Genomic DNA, 8,186 nt, shown 5'->3' with positions numbered 1-8,186 from the left:
GGCTGCCACAGCAAACTGAAATTAGCTGATACAAAAATGGCTATAACACAGTAAATTTTACAACTATTGAGCTAAACTTTGGTGTGGTAGTAGCTGCGACTGATTCCAAACTTGTATTATGAGTGTAAGAACCATACGAGTGAAATAAGCAATTAATAATGTGACAGGTGAGCATGCAGTTTTGACACTTGGGGAGTGAGTGTGTCAATGAGGGCATGACTGTTACAAGGTATGAAAGGCGTGCTTACTGGTGCTCTGGTTTGTTATGGATGTGGAAGTTGGGTGCGTATCGTTGGTCATATTTTCTGTTGACTGTGTTATATGGTGCCGTAGCAGGTTAATTGTTTGACCTGGTACGTCTGTGTCTCAGTTATATAATGTTTAAAGCATGGAAATTTGAAATGGAATAAATTGATCATTGCTGCAGTTGGTTTGAAACACGCGTCGGACAGATAAATTCCCTGAGTTTAACCCAATGCGGTCCTCAACAACATCTTCAGTTTGCTGCACAATTACTGAGCATTAACTAACTGCATGTATTTAAAACTTCAACAATAACTGTTGGAGTCAGCCCTGTTTGTTAGCAAAATCTCAAATGGAAAACAGGATAGATTTTAATGAAACTTACAGGAATTAATCATTGGTTGTACATCTACAATTGATAAAAGTTTGGAGGCAACCCAACTTAGGATGTCTGCTACAGCTCACCGACTTTAGAAAACATAAAAATGGCTATAACTCAGCCAGTTTTACAGTTTCTGTAAAAATTGGCTGCAAAAATGTTGTGTAGTTGTAGTTGAGAATTATCCCCAATACATACTCTTACAATATTGCATGACATTGCACGTCAGGGTATTTTCAAGGGTTGATTAAAACAGCTACAACTTTGTCATATCTCAACATGATACAATCTTACTTTAAAGCCCTTGCATGAAAGCCAGCAGGTCAGAAACATTCCTTCAAGGAAAGCTAGGCTTTCAATTCCTACAGGTGTTTTAAAAGATGGTTACTACAACAAGCAGTTAACAATGTGCAAAGCTGCTTCACGCCTCAGAATCGAACAAATACATTTTAGCTCTTGGATAGTTTTAATTTTTCTGCATTTGCTTTGCAAAAGACTGAAGGAAACATAATTATCTTCATCAAGGTTTTCTTCATTTGAAATCGGCATCATGCAAAGAGATAAATGACTCCCTTTAGTAAAAGGGCAAACTCCCTCCCTGCAAAATAGCAAATTATTAATGTCAGGCTTTTTTATAGTGTGAGGGTGGGAGGGGGGCAGCGGATGTAGCCTTTAATTATAAATACATAAAAGCAGAGACGACCCAGAAAACATGTCATTAGCAGGTAGTGTGTACTCTATTACACATGCTTTTTTACTTCCTCGTTTTGAAAGATGCATTGTTTCTTTTGTTGAACACTAGGTTTAGGCTGCTGCTCCTGCTGCCTCTCGTTGTGGCCAATCAGCTCTTCAGACTGATTGCTTTGTGCTTTTAATTAAGTACCTTTATGAGATTATTTCACTCTATTAGCTCAGTGCTTTAGACATCTGGGAAACTACATTTCATAAGATTTTTCAAGTGAGGATTCTTGTATTCTTGCTCATCTCAGCTCCCTTTAACACCTTAAGAATAAGATAAAACATTGCCTTTACAGTCCTGTCAGTTTGCTTTCTATATACTGTGAGGTTTACAAGGCTTTTAGTCAGTTTATAGCATAAGCTGAAGCTAATGTTGATACCATTCATTCATTTTCTTTAGCTGCTTTTTCGTTTCCGGGTAATGTGTGAGCAGGTGCCTGTCTTCAGCAGTCACTGTGCATGAGGTGGGGGTACACCCTGGACAGGTCGCAAGTCCATCACAAGACCCCATATAGACACAAAAGACAAACATCCATTAATGCTCTCGCTCACACCTAGGGACAGTTTACAGATTAGTGTCAAACATGTGATCATAAAAAATCAAATAAAAGACTGCCACCATGTGACAGAAGAGGGGAAGTTGTCAGTTGAGAAAGCACCCAGGATGAGCTTTCTCAAATGATGTGATATGATGACATATCATAACATATAAGCATTTCTTTAAGGAAAGCATATTGATTAATTGAAAAACAAATGAAGAAGTTTAGCTGCCTAAACAGAAACAAAACATAAAAGTAAGTTTTAGTATTCATTGTCATCCACTTCAGTTTCCACAAGAGTTCTCAAAAATTCTTCAAAGTCTTTTTTTGTTTTGATAAATTTCCATTAGATATTAAGATTGTAATTTGGTTAAAGCACACAATTTTTCCCCTCTTTCTGCTCTACAGCTTTACACCATGGTTCAGTTTATGTCAGTTAATAGTTATTTAACTTGCAAACTGTTCATACTAAAATTTCTTCTACTTGTCCCACAATTTAAAAGAAAATTCAACCAAAGATGTATAGACATTTTGATCAAACCTTGTAAATGTTGTCATGTGCGATCTGATGCAAGATCATGGATGTGTAGCACTCGGGGTTTTTTAAGAATGGCTTGTAGCTACTACCACACTAAATTTTAGCTCAATATAAAATTGATGGAGTTATAGTCATTTTTGTGTTTTCTAAGGTTGTTAGCTGTAGCGGCCATCTTTAATGGTAATCACTAACATATTAGACAAGCTATTGCTCTTTTGCCTTCATCTGCATAGGTTAAAAAAGGGAAAAACATTTTTGTCTTCTTTTAAAAAAATACCTAGAAGCATCAACCATCATGACAGCAGGTGATGTCCTTCAGCTGTTACACCACTAGATGGAGACGTGTGCACGAGGTTGTAAAGCAGGTTTGTAGAAGGAAAATATGACTGGAATGTTTTCATTTACACATTGTAAGTAAACTTGATATTGTAGGGACAATTTTTGTTTGGTAGTTAACAGGAATGAGACAATAGAAAATCTAATGTGTAGAAAAAATGAAAAAAAAAAAAGAATTAATTTTTTTTCTGTTATTGTACTTTATTAAAAAAAATTGGTTGTTGTAATATAAGTCAGTACAAGTAAGGAGTGTTTTATTTTAGTTGTAATAAGAGAATGGCAGATAGGAATTTTTAAAGCATTTTTGATCATCTGTACCATTTTTAATGATCAGTGTCACAAACACTGCTACAATTTCTCTACTATTTTCATGAGCTCACAATAGAAACGGGTTCATTTTTCTGAGGGGTTTAAAATATCCTCTTGCTCTGGTGAGGTTGAAAAGAGGCTTATTGCTTTAAATGATTTTCTCAAGTGTGGGAATATAGAGCTAATTGAGTTCCTGCTGGCCTTGTGTTTGAGCGTCTGTGATTAGCTTTCATTAAGTTGAAAAACAAAAACTCTGGAAGTTAAGTAACAAAGAAATTAAGCCTCAAAAGTGTTAGAAACATAATTTTCTTTAGAACAGAGAGAGAGAGAGAGAGACAAGATTAGATCAAATGCATCAGTTAAAAAACTATTCAAACTGATTTGAACTTGAAACCAGGTGACCTGTATTTAAAACATGTATTTTTTTTAATAATATACAGATTATTTAATTCATATACAGACAATTTATTTGTTGTAAGTAATCATGCATTTTTCCATTGCCATTAGAAAAACAAAATCCTTTTATGGATTTATTTGGAATTATTTGCAGGCTAAATAGACTCAAACCTATGCATATACACATTTCTGACGTCCAACATCCTCATAGAACATTATGTTCTAATCTACATCTGGACAATGCAGGATAATTAGTTTCACATCAGTTTGCTGCAAAGAGATGAAAAAAAAAGAATGCAAATTGTTTGAAGAATTCACCAATGATGTCCTAAAGATAAATTGTGTTTGCAGTACAATTATTGCCAGCTGGCAAACAGCGAAGATGAACAATTATGTTTTTGCTCATGTCTGTGTATGTGTCTGTTCAAGTGTCTGTCTGTCAGCAAAATAGCTCATGAACCACTGAACAAATTTTAATGAAACTTGCAAAAAGTAATCATTGATTGTATATCTACAACTGAATAACCTTTGAAGTTAACTCAATTCAAGATGGCTGCCACTGCTAAGTGACCTTAGAAAACATAAATGGCTGTAATTCTGTTAATTTCACCAATATTGAGCTAAAATTTGGTGTGGCTCTAGTTGAAAGAAAAACACATTCCAATTGCTACTGATTACTTGAAAGCTTTGCTTAAAACCTTAGCATTAACTGTTGGAGTCAACCATGTCTGTCTGTTAGCAAAATATCTCATGAACCTTTGGACGAATTTCAGTAAAACTGAACTTAAACTAGCTACTGAGCTAAAACTTTGGTGTAGTTGAGTCATTCATAACACATACTCTGAATTTGACATGAGAATGTGCCTAATGTTATTTTCAAGTTTTGACCAAAACAGCTATAACTTCATGAATTCTTATCATAAGATGATTTTAGTCTAAAACTCTGGCATGAATGTTGGCAGGTGACATGCATTCTTTTAAGAAATGGTAGGCTTTAATGTTGTAAAAAGTTGAACATCTCTATAATGATTTAATTTGTAAAGACAAGTCATAAAGTAGAGAGAGAAAACTTTGAATCAATCAATCAATCAAATTTTATTTGTATAGCACATTTCAGCAGCAAGGCATTTCAAGGTGCTTTACATAATTAAAAAACAAAATAAAAACAGCATGTGACAATGAATAAACAGTAAATAACTTTTGATTCTAGAGGCAATAGTATAACACAGAGTTAGTAATATTATAAGAAACAATATTAAGTCCAAGTGTGTAATTTCATATGTTTGACTGAACAAAATATCTGCCTTTGATTATGCAGTTCAGAGATCATATATTACCACACACACAGTTGAAATGCTGAAAGTTCAAGTTTCAAACATTAAATAGGAGACTAACAGTGTTTAGTTCGACTGGAAGCTGTTTTTCTTTCTTTCCGTCTTAGAGGACTTGTATGTTCTCTACATCATCCACACAAGGCTCGACTAATCTTGTTCTCCATCAGCCCCTGTGCATAATGAAAATGGAGCTTATCATGATGCTGGCCTCGGGGTGACGTCGACTTTCTCTGTTAGCGACAAGAATAAGGTGAAAGTCACTGAAACTACGTGACCGGGGGAAATCTCCCAAGACCCATAGGTGCCATCACCAGCCAGAATGGGAACAATAACTCTGAGAGAATAAAATGAAGAGTTCAATTGGGAAACGATTAAAATGAATAGAAGCTTTGACCAGATAAGACACAAACCATTTCCTCATCTATTTAACATTCATTGAATTGAATAATCCGGTCTTATTATCGTAAATAGTCTGCATATTTACCCTGAATATGCTAATTTATGTTTGCTGCAAGCGCTCTGCAACTTAATATTTTTTTTCATCAATATATGCATATCTCTGGCTTCCTCCAGTATTTCTACAGGGGAAGTGGAGAGAGGCAGAGACTCAGTTGTATAGTGGTTTTTGCATCTGTAACTTTTCTATTATTATTTATTTTATTTTTATTTTTGCACTTTGCCCAGGGCCAACCCAGTTACATTTCAATCAAAAGATTCATTGTAAAGTCATTATCCCAAACTAGGCTCTGATAATTGGCTGTCATTTTGCATAGCAGTGGCAGTCTGCCTCTAGGGCAAATGACTGTGGTCTTATCTTTCACTTTTAAGGAAAAATAATAGACAATTTATCATTAATCTTTTCCAGGAAATAATAACAAGTTAAATGTCATTCCCTGTGTCATGCTTTCTAAATAAAATTGTGTTGCTTTGGGCAGAAGCTGATCACTGACTGACCTGTCCTCTTTACAGTGATGGTAACGGCCAGTGAGGGGTCAGGGAAAACATTATTATAAATCCTCTGCAGTGTGTAAATAGACGTGTAATATTAGATTTAAGAATGTTTTCATTCTGACATTTTTCTCTAAGTGATTATAGGTCATTATTATTGTGTGAATGCTGATTCAGCATTCACACTATTGTTTTTGATAGTGCTTAATTGTCATTACTTGTTAGTTTTCAGTACAATTTTCACAAACTAATTACTTCTGCATACTTTGTACTATTTTACTCATTCATATATAAAACTGTCCATCTTATTCAGGAAGATAACGGCTTTAGATCTTTGTAACTCTTATACTTTTCTAAATAGTTAACTGTATTTAAAAGTTTAAATGATCTCTTCAATTCCTTAAAAAACAGGGCTCTCAAGTTTTGATCTGTGCTTGGAGTGAGAATTTGAGCTGCTAGAAGTTGTTAGATGACGTCATCACCTAATTTGCATATTTGGTGATGTTGATCAGGCTGTAGGAGAGGAATATCAACCGTGGCAAGACAAAAAATGAGTAAAAAACACTCAAAATATGTTTACAAATTAACTTTATGAAATAATTTTATAACTTTATTGCTTTGCCTGATCCCACACTACATAAATTAATTTGTTAGAATATCAAATTGAACCAAAAGACAGTTTTGTGTCATGGAATTGCTAGCTCTACATTCATCCTCTTTTATTCAGGGATAGAACCATGGGGATTTATATTAGCACTACAGAGTCAGTGAAAAAACAATACATTCAAAATCATATTTACATCCCGCTTTGTGATCCAGGATGGGATCACTGGCAGCTTTGCACACGAATGATTCATTTGCAAAGTGGACATGCAGGGGTGCAACTACCTACTTTCTGAGGGGAATGCAGACACATTACAGCCCCCCCTTCCCTTTTTTCTTTTACCTGTTTACGTGAATTATTTTTTTTATTCATGGACTTATAACATATAATACCCAATATGGGGTATGGCCCGTCAGCACATCTCTGTGGGTCATTCTCAACCATGAACTGTCTCAATGAGTCAATGAGTGCCCCACTTCCTGTGGTGAAGGCCATTCAGATGGATCTTCTGAGTAAGGTCTTGCCCCAACCCTCTCCTCTGCACCTCTCTGTTCCTTTCCCTCATCATCATCATCATCATCATCATCATCATCATCATCATCATCATCATCATCATCATCATCATCATCATCATCATCATCATCATCATCTTCACCTCTCTTGTCCACATTCTCCTCTGTGGTGTTGGTCTTGCCATGTCTACCTGGACTATTTTTCCCAAACTGACACAGTGGTGGTCAGCAGAAGTTCAAACCCTCCTGGGCATCTAGGTTTTTGTGGCCTCACCAGTGGAATTATTCCTACCTGATATCATCTCTGCTCTCCTCTACAGCAGCTGATCACCGACCTCATGTCTGTCTCCTTAATTCCTTCTCCATGTTCTTCTCTAAGTCACATGGTCAAACAAGTATTATTTAATAGCTTTGAATAAATTACACATCTTGCTAATGCACTTTTTTAATATAAACAATATTTAAATTGAAATCCTTTGGTATTAAGTGGCTGTTCCTACACTTCCAGCTAACATTAGTCCAACCTGTCTCCTCCTGTCTGTCCTGATTCTTTCTCTCCATCCTCTCAGTTGTTATATTGTAAATACTGATCAGTAAACAGCTGTAACTTGTTATTTATTAGTAGCTTTAGCCAACCTGAACATTTCTAGACCTCCTCTTAAATCTCAGACAGAACTTCCTGCTGTCTTTCAACCACTCTGAAAAGCTTTCTTTCATGCCTACATCTTTATCTTTCTGCCTATCCATCTTTAGCTCTCTGTCATCAGATGACAACACGACTCACACGAAAACAATCGCGCTTGCACGCGTGCTGGAGGAGGCACACGGGAGTGCCACTGTGGACACAGAGTGGAGCGGGTCTCCTCTCTGCTGTGAGATTGACAGCTGTCAGTGCTTGGGGAAGTGGGCGGGGCTTACGGTACGCTGCAGAATGAGTTCTTGCACACATTTAGCTGCCAAAGTCACTAGATTTGTTGCTTTAAAAATGCTAGAGGGATCTGAAAACTTGCTAAATATAGCGTTAAAGTGACAAAAAGGCCGTGTGCGTGTGTTTTTTTTGTGTGAGAAAAACAAAGCTCCTCCCTGGGCTGCCACCTTACCGTGGTGGAGGGGTTTGAGTGTCCCAGTGATCCTCGGAGCTATGCTGTCAGGGGCTTCATGCCCCTAGTAGGGTCACCCAAGGCAGACAGGTCCTAGGTGAGGGGCCCGACGAAGACCCCTTATGATGAAGAAGATTATTGGACACAGTGTTCCCTCGCCCGGACGCGGGTCACCGGGGCCCCACTCTGGAGCCAGGCCTGGAGGTGGGG

Source organism: Kryptolebias marmoratus, linkage group LG10 (genome assembly GCF_001649575.2).
Source record: "Kryptolebias marmoratus isolate JLee-2015 linkage group LG10, ASM164957v2, whole genome shotgun sequence".
Lineage (NCBI taxonomy): Eukaryota > Metazoa > Chordata > Actinopteri > Cyprinodontiformes > Rivulidae > Kryptolebias > Kryptolebias marmoratus.
Note: the sequence above shows the minus strand (reverse complement) of the source record.